Consider the following 15,695-nt stretch of genomic DNA (forward strand, 5'->3'; position numbering starts at 1 on the left):
TGGCGACAAGGTAATCAATTCTGTCAATCAATAAGACAACACCCCTCTATTTTAGGTTTATGTCTTAAAAACTCCTAAACTGATGTGACTTTGGCATATACCATTTCTGTTTGTGAGTTATTCAGTTAAATGAAAACTGTCCTTTCGTTTTTTCCTCAGCATTTTCTCTTTTAATGCATTTACTATAAAGAGTGAAGTTTAAATTTCAAGCAAATTTCTTGTATTTCATTTTTCTCCCTTTGATTATTTTAAAATGTATAGACAGAAGTTAGTAACACATAAGTAAGACATGAACTTGCCCAACATTGGTACTATATATATCACTGTGTAGCTTTCTGTAACTTCATGGCAGGAAGCCATTTTGTCATGGTCTGTCAGTTCTTGCTGGTCAACCCGCTTTTTGCTTTGGTATGCCATGGGCTGTAGTTCACACCTGGTCCCTCCTACTGTGTGTGTGTGTGTGCGTGTGTGTATGTATATTGCTTGTTGGCCGATTTACAGGCAATGCCAGGCCTGAAGATATTTCCCACACTAAAACCTGACGCCAATCAAGATTCACCTGCTGCTGGTGATCCTTGTCACCTGCTCGGTAATTAACAGAGTGGCTGAGCCTCAATCAACAATGGAACATTTAATTATAAAGTTAGTACAACCCCAACTCACTATGGTGAACCTGTCTTTGTCCTTCAAGCTGACAGTTTTAGTGGTGGAGTGAGAATCCCATTTGTTGGTAATGGTTGATTCTTATTGTTTACATCATAAAACTGTGCTATTGATCAATTTCAGTTCAACTTTCTTTCTGTTTATATGTACATTTTTTTATTTATTTTATTTTATATATTATTTATACAGCACCAGGTCACAACAAATCACAGCAATCTCCTCACGCTGCTTTATATTGTACAGTAAAGACACCACAACAAATCACCACTCAATCATTCTGTATGGTGTCAGAATTGACCCTGACTGTCACGTGAACAAAGACAAAAGACAGGATGCAGCAGCATGGCGTTTCTGTCTGATTTCTCAGACTTTTTATCTGATTTAGTGATCAGCTCAAATAAAATAATTATTGTGGGTGATTTTAACATCCAGATGCAAACAATGACAGCATCAACATGGCATTTAATCTGTTATTAGACTGAATTGCCTTCTCTCAAAATGTAAAAGAGCCCACCCACCACCTTAATCATACTCTAGATCTTAACATGTGGCATAGAAACTGAACATTTAACAGTGTATCCTGAAAACCCTCTCTTGTCTGATCATTTCCTCATAGAATTTAAATTTACAGTAATTGATTACACAGCTGTGGGGAGTAGATTTGATTATAGTATATGTCTTTCTAAAAGTGCTGTAGCTGAGTTTAAGAATAAAGTTTACCCACTGTTGTCATTTTCAATGCCCTGTATTAGGGATGCACCGATACCGATACTGGTATCGGGTATCGGGGCCGATACTGTAAAATATGTGTGTACCATGAACCGATACCAACTTATTTCATTAATCAGAGGGTGGCTTGTCATTTCTGTTGTAGTTTTTTAGATTGGCCACTAGGGGGACATCCCGCGCTAAACAGGCACAGGGTTAGGCGAGTGAGACTGGCAGCTCCAGATAAAAAAGAGAAACTGGAGGCTGCTGTAGCTAGGCTAAACAAAATGTCAGCAGTGTGGACCGGAACAGCCAACTTTAACTCAGGTTTTGGAAAAGCGATGAAAAATGTCAAGAGAAAATCCACGGGCAGTTAAAATAACAGAGGCTCTGACTCATTTTATCGCTCTGGATGACCAGCCAATGCCGGTCGTGGAAAACATAGGATTGCATCGTCTTCTCAGCATACTCGAGCTGCGATATGAAATTCCCAACCGCCCATACATCAGGGAGATAATGGTGCCAAAACTTTCTGAAGAGGTAAAGACAAGCAGTGTGTGTGTGATGTCAGTCCTCAGTTTAACGGCACAGTGGACTGATGATCCACGGGCAGATGAGGAGTTTATTCGTCAATGCCAAATACTTTCGTTATTTTGTTTGTTTGTTTACAATATGGACACTCTGCAACAATTTAAAAATTTATTTTATTCTCAAACCTAATTTGTATTTATTTTATTCCAAACAGAAGTGTTTATTTATTATTCTGAAAGCTCGAGACAGTGCCAATAGTTCAGTGGTATTTTGTTAAATTACAATGTGGAGACTCTGCAATAATTTAACAGAAGTGCTTATTTTTCACTTGAAATTTTGTGGTCATTTTTATTAAGATTAAATTTTTTATCGGCAGAGAATAAAATAAAACCTGTCTTCCAATTCATTGCATTTGTGTGTGTGTGTGTGTGTGTGTGTGTGTGTGTGTGTGTGGTAGAAGTATCGGTTTTTGTAATCTGTATCGGCAAGTACTCAGATCCAAGTATCGGTATCGTATCGGTTTGAAAAAATTGGTATCGTTGCATCCCTACCCTGTATCAACACAGAGCAGAGCAGCAGCCTGAATGCTACTCCAACAGCGGTTGATTATCTTGTTGATAATTTTTGGGAGGCCCCTCCATGGAAGATTTTCCACTAGAGCAGTCATGACAACAACCTACACTCACCCTTTGACCAAGTAACAAAAGTTGATGGTCACTCGATGCACCCTGAGCAGCATGGACCTACCCATATTTTGTATTAATTACAGATAGGGTGCATCGAGTGAGTCATGACACTTGCACAGAGGAGGAACTCACTCAGCTTTAAAGATGCTGGGAAATGATCTTCCAGGCAACTCATTATAACCCCATGGCAGGGCATATGGGATATGACAAAACTCTGGAGCAAAGAATGGCACGATTTTATTGGCCTGGCTTCTGCGCAGATATGTGTCGATGCTCCGCATTCAGCCGCATTGTCAACTGGCTAATCAGCCAGCCATTCCAAAAGCTCCTTTGTATGAGTTACCATTAATTGATGTCTCATTTGGCCACATACGCATGGACCTCATCGGTCCATTTCACCGGAGTGCACATGGATACAACTTTTTATTAGTTCTGGTGGATTAGCAATGCTATACCCTGAAGCACTGCTGTTGCGCTTCATTTCTGCGAAGCTCTTTTTCATGCCATCTTCCAAGTTGGCATCCCAAAAGAGATACTGACTGACAAGGCCACATTGTTTATGTCTTGCAAACTGTACGAATGTACAGCTGTATTAATTATTGGGCATTAAATCGTTAAATCTAAAAGAAAAGTGTCTGGACTTCTTTAAGTTGCTTGAAGACGTTTCACACCTCATCTGAGCAGCTTCCTCAGTTCTTCAGAACTAAGAACACAGCAGACATCTCAGTGATTACAAACATTTACGTGACTCAGTTGCATGTGGAAGACGCACAGAAACTTTCGATGGCTTCAGACAAGAAACTGTCTGTAACTGATTAAAAAAGATCAGAAGAAGAAAGTATGCTGCCTTTGTTTTGTAAGGCAATGAGTATGGAGAAACGCATTAGGTGCAGAAAATGACATAATTTTTTCGGGAGCCACGGTGGCCGCTCCCTGTGATTCTGCATTTATGTTGGTCACTCGAATATATGTCACACTATGTTTACTTTGTTAAACGTTGCAAAATGCGCAAATGCTCCCTGCGCAGCACCTTTGCGCTGTGTTTTGCTCAGGGCAACAGGAAAATGTTTTTGCGTGGTAGAAGCTGTAGAAAAGAATGGATTTCAGAGGACAGTTTTCTGAGACTAAAATAAATACAGAAAAGAGAAAAAAATGCAAACACTGCTGATCTCATAGTTATATGTATACGCATTCAATGACATACTTTAATAATAATAATGGCTTTCTTATTGCTTTTAAATGATATAAGTTTGCATTTACATGCAGAAATAGCATTTCCCTCTATAAACCACCACTTTATATACATAACACTATTTATTTTTTATTTTTATTTGTACATTTTATATATTTTTTCTCTTAATACTGTTCATTAGTGCTGCAGAATTGTGCGACTGTGCTGTCCCCTCTTCTCTTCACCCTGTACACCTCTGACTTCTGCTACAACTCTGAATCATGCCATATTCAGATGTTTGCGGACGTAACAGCCATCATGGGGTGTATCTGGGATGACCAGGAAGAGGAGTACAGTAGTCTGGTGAGGAACTTTGTCACATGGAGTCACACAAACCACCTGCAACTCAACACCTCAAAGACCAAGGAACTGGTTGTGGACTTCAGGAGGTCCAGACCAGTTCCACTGCCAGTTCGGATAGAGGGAGAGGAGGTGGAGGTGGTCAACAGATATAAGTACCTCGGATTGTGGGTGGACAACAAACTGGACTGCTCATGCAATACACAGCACCTGTATAAAAAAAAGGCCAAGGCAGACTGTACTTCCTCAGGAGACCGAGGTTCTTCAACATCTGCAGGAAGCTCCTGAGGATGTTTTACCAGGTTGCCGGAGTACTGTTCTATGCTGTGGTGTGCTGGGGGAGCAGCACAGCAAAGAAGGACGTGCCCAGGCTGGAAAAAATAATCAGGAAGGCTGGCTCTGTGGTTGGCATGAAGCTGGACACTCTGGTGACAATGGCAGAGAGGAGGACATTAAAGAAACTGCTGGACATTATGGACAATGCTGGGCATCCTCTGCACATGGACAGTCTGTTCAGTGACAGGTTGCTTCTCCCAAAGTCAAGGACCAACAGACTTTTTTTTTTTTTTAAGATTTATTTATTGGTTTTAACCGGTTTTACATGGTGCACCGTGCCCATTACAAAAAAAAGTAAAATTAAAATAAATAAATAAATAAATAAATAAAAACCACAACAACAACAGAAACAACATAGTAATAGAAACAAAAACAAAACAAACCATAACAGAAGGGAAGGACAGATATACAAATCAAGTTAGAGTTTCAGGCTGTTAAGTCCACAGTTTATACATTGCAGTTCTCCAGAAAGTTGTAGAATTTTGACCATATAGCCCAAAACTTGTCCAGTTTATTTCTTAATGTATAAGTTATTTTCTCCATAGATAGTCTAGATGTCAGTCAATTAAGCCATTGAGATAGTCCACATATTTTTTGATTTTTCCAACACATAGCAATACAGCGCTTGGCATTCAAAAGTCCAATTGTTAACAGAGCTCTATTGTTTGCAGCAGGTACAAAATTATTCGGGTATATATTTAAAATACATATTTTAGGATGAAGTGGAATCACATCACCAATAATTTGACTCAACAGATTTATTACCTTTTCCCAAAAGATTTTCACATGTGGACACTCCCATATACAGTGAAATAAAGTGACCCTGTCCACTCCACACTTAATACAGGTGTCTGGGATGTTTGAGTTAAAATAATGCATTTTTGACAGAGTAAGATATCTGTCTTGTTAACCATTTATATTGAAGTAGTCGAGATTGCACATTAATTGTCTGACTCTGGGCCAAGGAGCATGATTTATACCACTCATCATCAGATATATCCATTTGCAAATCATTCCTCCAAGCCTCTAAAATAGACTGCGTTGATTCTTTGGAATTTTCCATAACAGACTTAAAAACTCCTTTGTCCCACATATCAAACTGTTTAACTCCTCGCTGGAGGGGAGAGGGAGACAGGGACAAAGGAGGGTGGGAACAACTAATCTTTAGTACCTTTTTCATTGTGCAGTATTTATATATATATTATATATTATATATATTTTTATATCCAATGGTGCAATTGACTCGCAATAGTTGAAAGCTGAAATGTGCAATTCCCTGATATTCTTATTCCTATTTATTCTTATTTATCCCTATTGTATACTCTGTATTTGTATCGTATATTTCTGATCACATTCCGCAACTTCTGTCGGTGCTGTGCTACTGGAAACTGAATTTCCTGGAGGAACCCGGGTGAGGGATGAATAAAGTTTCATCTAATTTAATCTAATCTAATTTAATCTAATCTAATCTAATAATCAGTACCAAAGCTGTTTTCAAAATAACATTATTCCATCTTCATCATTCTTCCCCATTCACATAACAGCTATAAAATAAAAGTAGTATTTGTTGTCATATATCATTTGTTCGTCACATAATCCTGATTAATAATGATATCTTTAGGTCTTGTCAATCCATAAAAACGGAGAGAGAAGTCAGTTTACCAATTATAGGCCAATATCACTGCTCCCACAGTTCTCAAAAATTTTAGAAAAGTTATTTGTTAATAGACTTGATAAATATATTGAGAAGCATAATCTCCTAAGTGATAACCAATATGGCTTTAGAGTGAAAAGGTCCACTTCGATGGCAGTGATGGAACTTGTAGAAGGGATATCTAATGCTATAGATAATAAGGAATATACTGTTGGTGTTTTTATAGACTTAAAAAAGGCGTTTGATACGATTGATCATTCTATATTAATGAATAAACTAGAGAGATATGGCATAAGAGGGTTAGCATACAAGTGGATGAAAAGTTACCTGGATGACAGATATCAATATGTCGAATTCAATAATGTAAAATCTAAGCAGTTGAAGGTAACTTGTGGTGTTCCTCAGGGCTCTGTGCTGGGCCCTAAATTATTTAGATTATACATAAATGACATATGTAGCATTTCCAAACTGTTAAAATGTGTATTGTTTGCTGATGATACCACTCTGTATTGCTCAGGTAAAAACCTGGAACAGCTTCTGACTACAGCGGAAAAGGAGTTAAATATATTAAAAAACTGGTTTGATGTAAATAAGTTATCATTAAATATAAAGAAAACTGAATTATTTTTGGCACTAGACAAATGAAAAATGTATCTAAAATCAGGGTTAATGGAATTGAAATTGAAAGAGTGTACGAAAATAAATTTCTTGGAGTGATAATTGATGATAAGCTGAGTTGGAAGTCTCATATAAACCATGTGAAAACAAAAATGTCAAAAACCATTGCTATTCTCTATAAAACAAAGCATGTCCTGAACAAAAAATCATTATACACACTCTATTGTACTCTGTTGCTTCCATATATGACTTACTGTCTGGAGATATGGGGTAATGCATATAAAACGAACACTCTTCCTATTTTCAAGTTGCAAAAAAGAGCTATAAGAATTATAAACCAATCAAACTATATAGAACCAACTAACATTTTGTTTATTAATCTGAATACCCTGAAATTTTATGATTTAGTTGAATATAAAATGGCACAGATAATGTATAAAGCACAAAATAGCTTGCTTTGCCCCAGTACTCAGAAGCTGTTCAAAGTCAGAGAGAGTCAATATGACTTAAGGGGAATAGATTTCTTTAAAAAAAACAAGATAAGGACAAATATAAAGCAGAGATGTGTTTCTGTTAGAGGAGTTAACCTGTGGAATAGTTATGACAGTGATTTAAAAAGGTGTAGTTCATTTTCCTTGTTTAAAAATATGTTTAAAAATAGAGTATTAGAAAAATATATATATCAAGAATGAAAAGAGCAAAAAAAAAAAACAAAAACAAAAAACAGAAAACCTCTTGATTCTTTTGCTTTGATGTAGTTACTTACTAAGGTGGTGGTGTTTTTTCTTGTTTGTTTTGTTTGTTTTGTTTTTGCTTTGTTTGCCTTCTCTCACCCCAACCGGTCGCAGCAGATGGCCGCCCCTCCCTGAGCCGGGTTCTGCCGGAGGTTTCTTCCTGTTAAAAGGGAGTTTTTCCTTCCCACTGTCGCCAAAGTGCTTGCTCATAGGGGGTCATATGATTGTTGGGCTTTTCTCTCTGTATCTATGAAGCGCCTTGAGGCGACATTTGTTGTGATTTGGCGCTATATAAATGAAATTGAATTGAATTGAATTTTATTATTTGCTTCGAGCCCTGTGTACAGGAGCTGCATGCTAAAAGATCTTTTGTTAAAAGGGTTGGCGTAATAAGCAAATGCTTCAGCCAATACCTTTTGATTAGCCTTGTCTCATGCTTTCTTGCTTTGTGGTAAATCTTTGTTCTGTCTTCACTGAGATATTTGAATGCTAATCAATAAACATATCAATCCTTCAATCCTAAAATCCTCTTGTCATGTTGCACATACTCAATCATTTAGAAATTTCAGTTAAATTATGTTGCAAGAATTCATAACGGATGAAGCTAAATAAATCAAGTTGCAACATCATAAAAACTCATCTCCTATCAGGAAAAAAAAATTACCTTGGACAAATTGTGTAGATACACTTAACATTTATTTAAATTTCGTTCTCTCATTTTAAACTTGTGTACATTCTACCTGAAAAGTGACATGTAACTACATACGGAGAGTTGTTTTTAAATGTATAACAATATAGCATCACTGAACATATGCAGGAAAGCAAGTTGCAAAACTACAAATAATTTAAAATTAATCATTATTTACATAAAATTACTCTTGCATATTTAAATAGTCATTTCAGTATGGTCTGAGGAAATATGAATGGCAGCATTTATATTTCTGATGTAACTCAAATTATGTTTATTTTGAACAGGATGAAGTAGGCATAAGACTTTTCAGTACAAGAAAAAAAATTTCATCCCTGAGGCCATAAATCAGAGGACTCAGGCACCTTGGAGCAATACTAAACATAATGTAGTTAAAATATCTGACATCTATAAATAACATGAAATCAATCTGAAGCACTGCAGTTTCAATGAATGGACACCACAGCTGAATGAGACAGAGCAACAACTGGAAAGCATGAAGGATCACTGTTTTGAGTCCTTTATGTGTCAACTTCTTTTTATCTCCTGATGCAGCTTTGGCCACTTTCATTATTTGAACATATGAGTATGCAATAGTGGTGCCCATAATCAAGAAATAAAATTGAAACACAGCTGATCGAACATGATCCTGCCATCTGTAAAGAGTAAATGCCACTACACTACATATCATGGATTGCTTGTAGAACTTAAGTGAGGCAGAAGCAAAGAACATGGACAGAATAATTATACAAGGACCAGAGCTGAGAACATGAATGATCAGGATACAGTACATAGTGCTGCGTGTGGAGCACAGCTGTCCATGACGCAGGGGCATACAAATGGCCACATAGCGCTCCACAGTCATTGCTGTCAGAGTAACTGGTGTGACAAAATTATACATAACCACAAAAATAGTGATGATTATACACAACCACACTTGTATTGTAATTGCAAAATGGGTTAATATAAGCAAAACATCTGACAGCAATAACAAAACACTGTCTGACAGCAGTGTTACAAAAAACAAGATGTAACGTGCAGATGTGTGAAAGGATTCCTTTTTAACAAAGATCACAATGAGCAACATGTTTTTTTTTTTTTTTTTTCTGCCTGTCCCCTTTGGCTCTTTTGCCATCAGAATTATTGTCTAAAGGCGAAGAAAGATGCCCAACGGATTTTCTTTACCAAATTGACCATCCCAGCTTTGCCGTAATGGTCCATTTGATTCACCTTTTATTCTTTATTTTATTTTCACTTGCTGAATACGGGACAGACTTGACTGGGGGAAAGAAAAGGGAGAAAGAAAGAGGGAAAGAAAAACAGTTGAGAAGAGGGACGGGGGAGAAGGGCAAAAAACAAAAACCAACAGAATAAGCAGAAAAAAAAAAAAAAAAAAATACATATATCGATCACCTGGATCACCTGTTGAGAAAGAAAAAAGAAAACAAGCAGAAGAAAACGAGAGTAATACAATAAACCACATCACAATGATATATGGGAATATGACAGTAAATACTAAATATTAAACATTATTGTGCAGCACGTAAGATCGACAGCACAGTGTGCATTGAGGTAGGAGCCAAAAAGGGTGTAGTTTGTGTGTGTGATCACCCGTGCGTACACCTGTGAGCATGGACGCGCTTGTTTTCTTAAAAGGTTCCCTCATGTAATGATCTGCTAGAGGGTGTGGGGGGCCACTGCCCCGTCCTCCAGGGCATGAAGCAGGTATGGAGGAGATCAAAACTCCAGACATCCAGAGGCCCCCAGAACACAAGAGACCAAGGAAGACCAACAGAGGGGCAGCCGTGCCACCGTCCCAGAAAGAGCTGAGGAGAGTCCCAGATGAGGGGTCACCCAGCAGCCACGGAGCAGAAGCCAGGGGGGGCTGCAGTGACGTGCCCGTGAGCTCCGCCGGCAGCCAGCTGTGCCTGAGTGACCGAGCCCCAGGCCGAGAGGCCGGGGGCACCCCACCTCCGAAGTGGCCCAAGCGAGCCCCAGGCTCCAGGCCCCGATAAGCAGCCGCCAAGGAGTGAGCCGGTGTGTACCCGGACGCCCACCCCCGGACACAAAGAACCACCAACGCACCGATGTCTGAGGGAGTCCGCCCCCGGCAGGGGAAGTGGTGGGGGGAGATAGGCCTCCAAACCTTGGAGGGCCTGAGCTGTCCTCAGAGAGGTGGCATCTGATACCCAACCTGACATATAGACACAGACATACAGGCACACACAGATACAAACATCCATTCCCACCCTCATGCTCTCATATGCACTTACTCCACACTCAACCAACGTGGAGACAGACATAAAGAGACGCTGTACACACAATCACACTCCCCAAGCGTACTCTACGAACCGGGTCTAGGTACCCTTGCCCCTGGAGGGGGGAACTGCACCCAGACCCAGGTTGTGTTACCCTTTTCCCTGCGGTGGGGAGAAGCAGACCGCCCCGACTCCGCAGCAGCAGGGAGGCCCCACATTCCGGATCCCAGTCGGACGGCCAACTCCTCCTCCTAGCCCCCCTGCTCCAGCAGAAAGCAGAGAACGAGGGTGAGAGAAGACTCCTAACCTCCCTCCACCCGCTCATTGTAGTGTTGATGTATGTGTGTTCTAAGGTGCATTTAAAACCCAGGAGGGCATGGAGCTACCTGCCAGAGAGCAGCAGGTAAGCGCATAGTCCCTCCTGCTAGCCCTCAATATCTACGTGTATTTAAAATTGAGAGGTGGGCAACGACGCCGGGGGTGAGGTGTACACCCTGATGGTAATTGGGATTCGGTGTAGCGTGCCCACCCCCAAGATCCTATATGTATGTGTAATGAGAGTGTGAGTAATGTGAATGTCTAAGTTGCGGGATAAAATTGAGGCAGAGGCAGCCAGAAGGGGACAGAGGGGGGGGTTACCTCCTCTGCACCCTGGTGACACACCCCTACTCCAAGGCCCTGCATGTGTGGGTGGTTGTGGTGGAGCGGGAAGAGGGAGGCAGCTGGAGATGGGGAGGGAAGGAAGGGAGGGGCAAGTGACCCCTCCCTGGGGCCAGCTCCCCCGCTGACCCCAGTAGGCACCCCCATACTCCGCGACCCGCCAGGGAAGGGGGGCCCAGGCCCATCCGAACCGGGGCCCAGTGCAGCGGCGCCGCCCGGCCCCACAGAGCCCGGGGCAGTCCACCCAACCCCACAACAGAGAAAACTGCACCCACCCCATCATCCACTCATCTTCCAGACTACATAAGACAATAGACGCCCAGGCTGAGATCTTCCTCCACCTCTCCTGTATCTCCCCCTCTTGCAGAGAGAGTTCCTGAGAGAGGAAAGCTCCTGCAAGATGTGACAACCCCCCCCCCCCCCCCCCCCCACCAGTTGAAGAGCCCCCCAGGTGGCTCGGCGCACCGGCGGCACCCCGCGCCAGTGGCGGGCCCCCATATACCCACCGGCCCACAACCCCGGCAACACACCAACCAGGACCCAGGCCCCCGAGGCCCGGCCAGGGCCCCAGGCCAGAGCCGGAGCGCCCCCAGAACCTCACGCCCGTCCCGGACCCAACATGTTGCTCCCCAATGAGCAACATGTTGATGCAAAGAAAAATTATTACCAGGATTTGTACGATAATGACCCGGTCATTGACTGGTTGCTGCAAAAAAACCATCATTCACTGAGTTGTTACCTGCCATAGAGAAGAAACATGTGTTTGAAGTACTTCTAAGAGTTAAATAAAGTTTTGTTAATAAATGTAAGATTTTACTTTTAAAAATCAAAGTTCAAAATCAAATCCAGTGGAGAAACCTTCCATTCTGTTCCAGAGCCAAACGTCTTCTCCTGCGTTCCCTGCAGTTTTCTGAGAAATGACTGTGCATCATTAATTTGAAGCTTACAGCAACTAAGAATAACAATAACACATGAAACTTCCTTCTACTGTGTTGTCATCGTCCTCTAGTACCCATTCTCCTCAGCATCAATGCCTCTAAATAGGTAATTGATGGTATACTCAGGAGACTTTGTAGTAAACTCAACATAACTGACCTAAAAGAATTGAAAAGTTGTTGTTTGCTGAGGAGGTAATCACCTGTAGTTAGTGCAACAAGTGAGACTACATCGCATTATTTTGGGTCTATGTATTAAAAACTAAAGTGATGTGACTGTGACAGGTACTAGGTCTGTTTGTGAGGTATTCAGTTAAGTGAAAACTGTCCTTTCTGTACTAAGCATTGTCTCTTAATTTTCCATAAATGAGAAAGTTTAAAATAGCAGAGTTTTGTATTTTTTTCTGCCTTTGATTACATTAAACTCTATAGAGACAAGTGCATAACACATGTAAGAAAGACTTGAAAAACATCAGACATTTATATCCTAAAACTGATCACACATAGATTGACCACTTGGTAGGTTTACTGATGCTAGGTGTATTTTAAAGATATGTGGCTACTTCAGCTCATCTGTAACCCACCCAGCAGAGACTTCATGGTCCCATTTGTGGATAATATAGGTAAAAGAATTTGCTAATACCTTACAATTCAAATCGGAGAAGTCAGATGCAAAATGTATTGTTTTTTCTTCAGGTATTTTTCCTCACTATTCCCTCTTTTAAGTGCACATATCAATTTTTGTTGTATTTTGTCTTGCTAAAGCAGTTAATGAAAAGTGGATAACTGTCACAGCTGGAAGCCAGAATATGGAGTGGACCCAAAAACAAATTCAAGCCAAGAAACAGAACTTTGACATGAACAAGGGTTTTATTTACAGTGGCATGAAGGTACAAGAGAATAAGAACATGAACTGTGAAATACAGTGAATGTGAACTAAGAACAAACTGTGACATACTAGGAAACATGAATGAAGTGGAGACTAGGAAGACAAGCTTTGAGTAAACTGTGAGATGCTATGAACTAGCATGGTGTTACTGGGGTTATTAAATATGTGTATATGGGTGTATGCCTTTATTGATGAAACTTCATTCATTATAAACCTGGTGTCCTATCCTGCAAGTTTTTCAGTTAAAACCATTACTATGAACTTTATTATATTATATCATATATTAACCTCTGTCTCTCTTCCACAGCATGTCTTTCATCCTGTTTTCCTTCTGTCACCCCAACCGGTCGCAGCAGATCGTTGCCCCTCCCTGACCCTGGTTCTGCTGCAGGTTTTTTCCTGTTAAAAGGGAGTTTTTCCTTCCCACTGTCGCCAAAGTGCTTGCTCATAGGTGGTCATATGATTGTTGGGTTTTTCTCTGTACCTATGAAGCGCCTTGAGGTGACTTTTGTTGTGATTTGGCGCTATATAAATAAAATTGAATTGAATTGAATTATTATTTTAGGCAAAGAGTAAAACATCTGTGCTATAGCTTTAAGTGAACCATCATTATTAGCAAAGGCTGATATTAGCTTGGTATAATATCAAGCTAAATGGTAAGACTGCAGTTTTACTGTAAATCAGTCAAAATCCATCCATCCACTTCTGCTTATCCTTTTTCAATTCAATTTGATTTTATTTATATAGCGCAAAATCACAACAGCAGTCACCTCAAGGCGCTTTATATTGCACAGTAGATCGTACAATAATAGATAGAGAGAAAAACCCAACAATCATATGACCGCCTATGAGCAAGCACTTTGGCGACAGTGGGAAGGAAAAACTCCCTTTTAACAGGAAGAAACCTCCGGCAGAACCAGGCTCAGGGAGGGGCGGCCATCTGCTGTGACCGGTTGGGGTGAGACAAGGAAGACAGGATAAAGACGTGATGTGGAAGAGAGACAGAGATTAATAACAGGTATGATTCAATGCAGAGGTCTATTAACACATAGTGAGTGAGAAAGGTGACTGGAAAGGAAAAACTCTGGCCTCTGTGCCTGCGGCTCGGTTCACTCTGGCACAGCTGGCTGCCGGCGGAGCCGGCGGGCACGCTGGTGCAGCCCCCTCTAGCTTCTGCCCGGTGGCTACTGGGTGACCCCTCGTCTGGGGATCCTCAGCCCTTCCCATGAAGGTGGCACAGATGCCCCTCCGGTGGTCCTCCTTGGGCTCTTGCACTCTGGGGCCTCTGGATGTCTGGGGCCTGGATCTCCTCCATGCCTGCTTCATGCCCTGGGGGACGGGGCTATGGCTCTCTAACATCCTCTAGCAGACCATTACATGGGGAAACCATTTGAATACAAGCGCGCCGATCCACACAGGTGTGTACATGGGTGTTCACTGTTCGTAGACTTAAATCACACCTTTCTTGGCTGCTACTTCAAAGCACATTGTGCGCTGTCTGTCCTGCGTGCTGCACAACAACATTCAATATTTAGTATTTACTGCTGTTTACACTTAGCTAGATTAATGCGATGGTGTTGTGTATAGTATGTTGCTTTGTTTTGTTTTTTTTTGCTTGTTTTCTATTCTTTTTCTCTCAACAGGTGATCCCGGAGATATTTTTTCTTCCCCCCTTTCTCACTGTCCCTCTCCCCTTCTGTTTTTCTTTTCCTTCCTCTTTCTTTCTCCCTTTCCTATCCCTCACTCATGTCTGTCCCGTCTGTAACAACTGAAAATAAAATAAATAATAAAAACAAAGGTCGATCAAATGGACCAATACGGCAATGCCATGATGATCCATTTGGCAAAATAAATCCATTGGGTATCCTTGTTGGTCTTCAGACAACAATTCTGACGGCTAAAGAACCAAAATGGGACAGGCGAAAAAAAAAAAAAAAAAAAAAAAAAAAAAAGGAAAGGAAAAACTCAATGCATCATGGGAATCCCCCGGCAGCCTATGTCTATTGCAGCACAACTAAGGGAGGATTCAGGGTCACCTGGTCGAGCCCTAAGTATATGCTTTAGCAAAAAGGAAAGTTTTGAGCCTAATCTTAAAAGGCTCAAAACCAAAAATACAAACTTAAACCAAAACGTGAGAACTGAAAATACTGGGTCAAACTGACCCAGAACCGTGATACTTATTGCTGTGAGGCAACAGTGCTAACCACCGTGCCACCATGCTGCCTTCAGTCAAAACCAAAATCAGTTGTATTTTATTTTTAAACTCAGGTTATTACATACCACAAGTAAACTAATACTTTACTGAATAATTACTGAAAAACATAAATGATAATTGGTTAATTAATAAAAAAGCTGGCTTAAGGGAAAGAACCACCACAGAGGCTATAGCTATCTGAGCATCTAATCGCAGTTGTGAACATATTGAGCGATAAATCTGATTTTCCTTTCTATAACTGAAAATAAATAATTATATCATAAAATGATAAATTAAAAGATAAATATTTATTTTAAAAAGTGTGCATTGTTATGAACATAGATGTGGGCATTGTGTGTTACTGATTCAACTGGAATATGGCTATATAGTTAGAAAAGACTACCAGATCACATCCTTATTTAGATAGTTTTAAATTCATTCATTTTACAGTAAAACAACACATGACATACACAACAGCTAAACACAAAACCACCTCTTCAAATAGTGGAAAGATAAAGACTAATAAATAATCAATATGATCAAAATGAATGAATGCTTTGCTTAACAATGAATGTCAACATTATAATTATAATTGATATAGCATGTCAAA

General features: G+C 40.5%; 1 pseudogene; it reads right to left on the reverse strand.

The window, feature by feature from the left end:
- Window positions 1-8,380: 8,380 nt before the first annotated feature.
- On the reverse strand, window positions 8,381-9,236 carry LOC146503589 (odorant receptor 131-2 pseudogene; annotated as a pseudogene).
- Between the last annotated feature and the right edge of the window lie 6,459 nt (window positions 9,237-15,695).

This window comes from Neolamprologus multifasciatus, chromosome 14, assembly GCF_963576455.1.
Source record: "Neolamprologus multifasciatus chromosome 14, fNeoMul1.2, whole genome shotgun sequence".
Lineage (NCBI taxonomy): Eukaryota > Metazoa > Chordata > Actinopteri > Cichliformes > Cichlidae > Neolamprologus > Neolamprologus multifasciatus.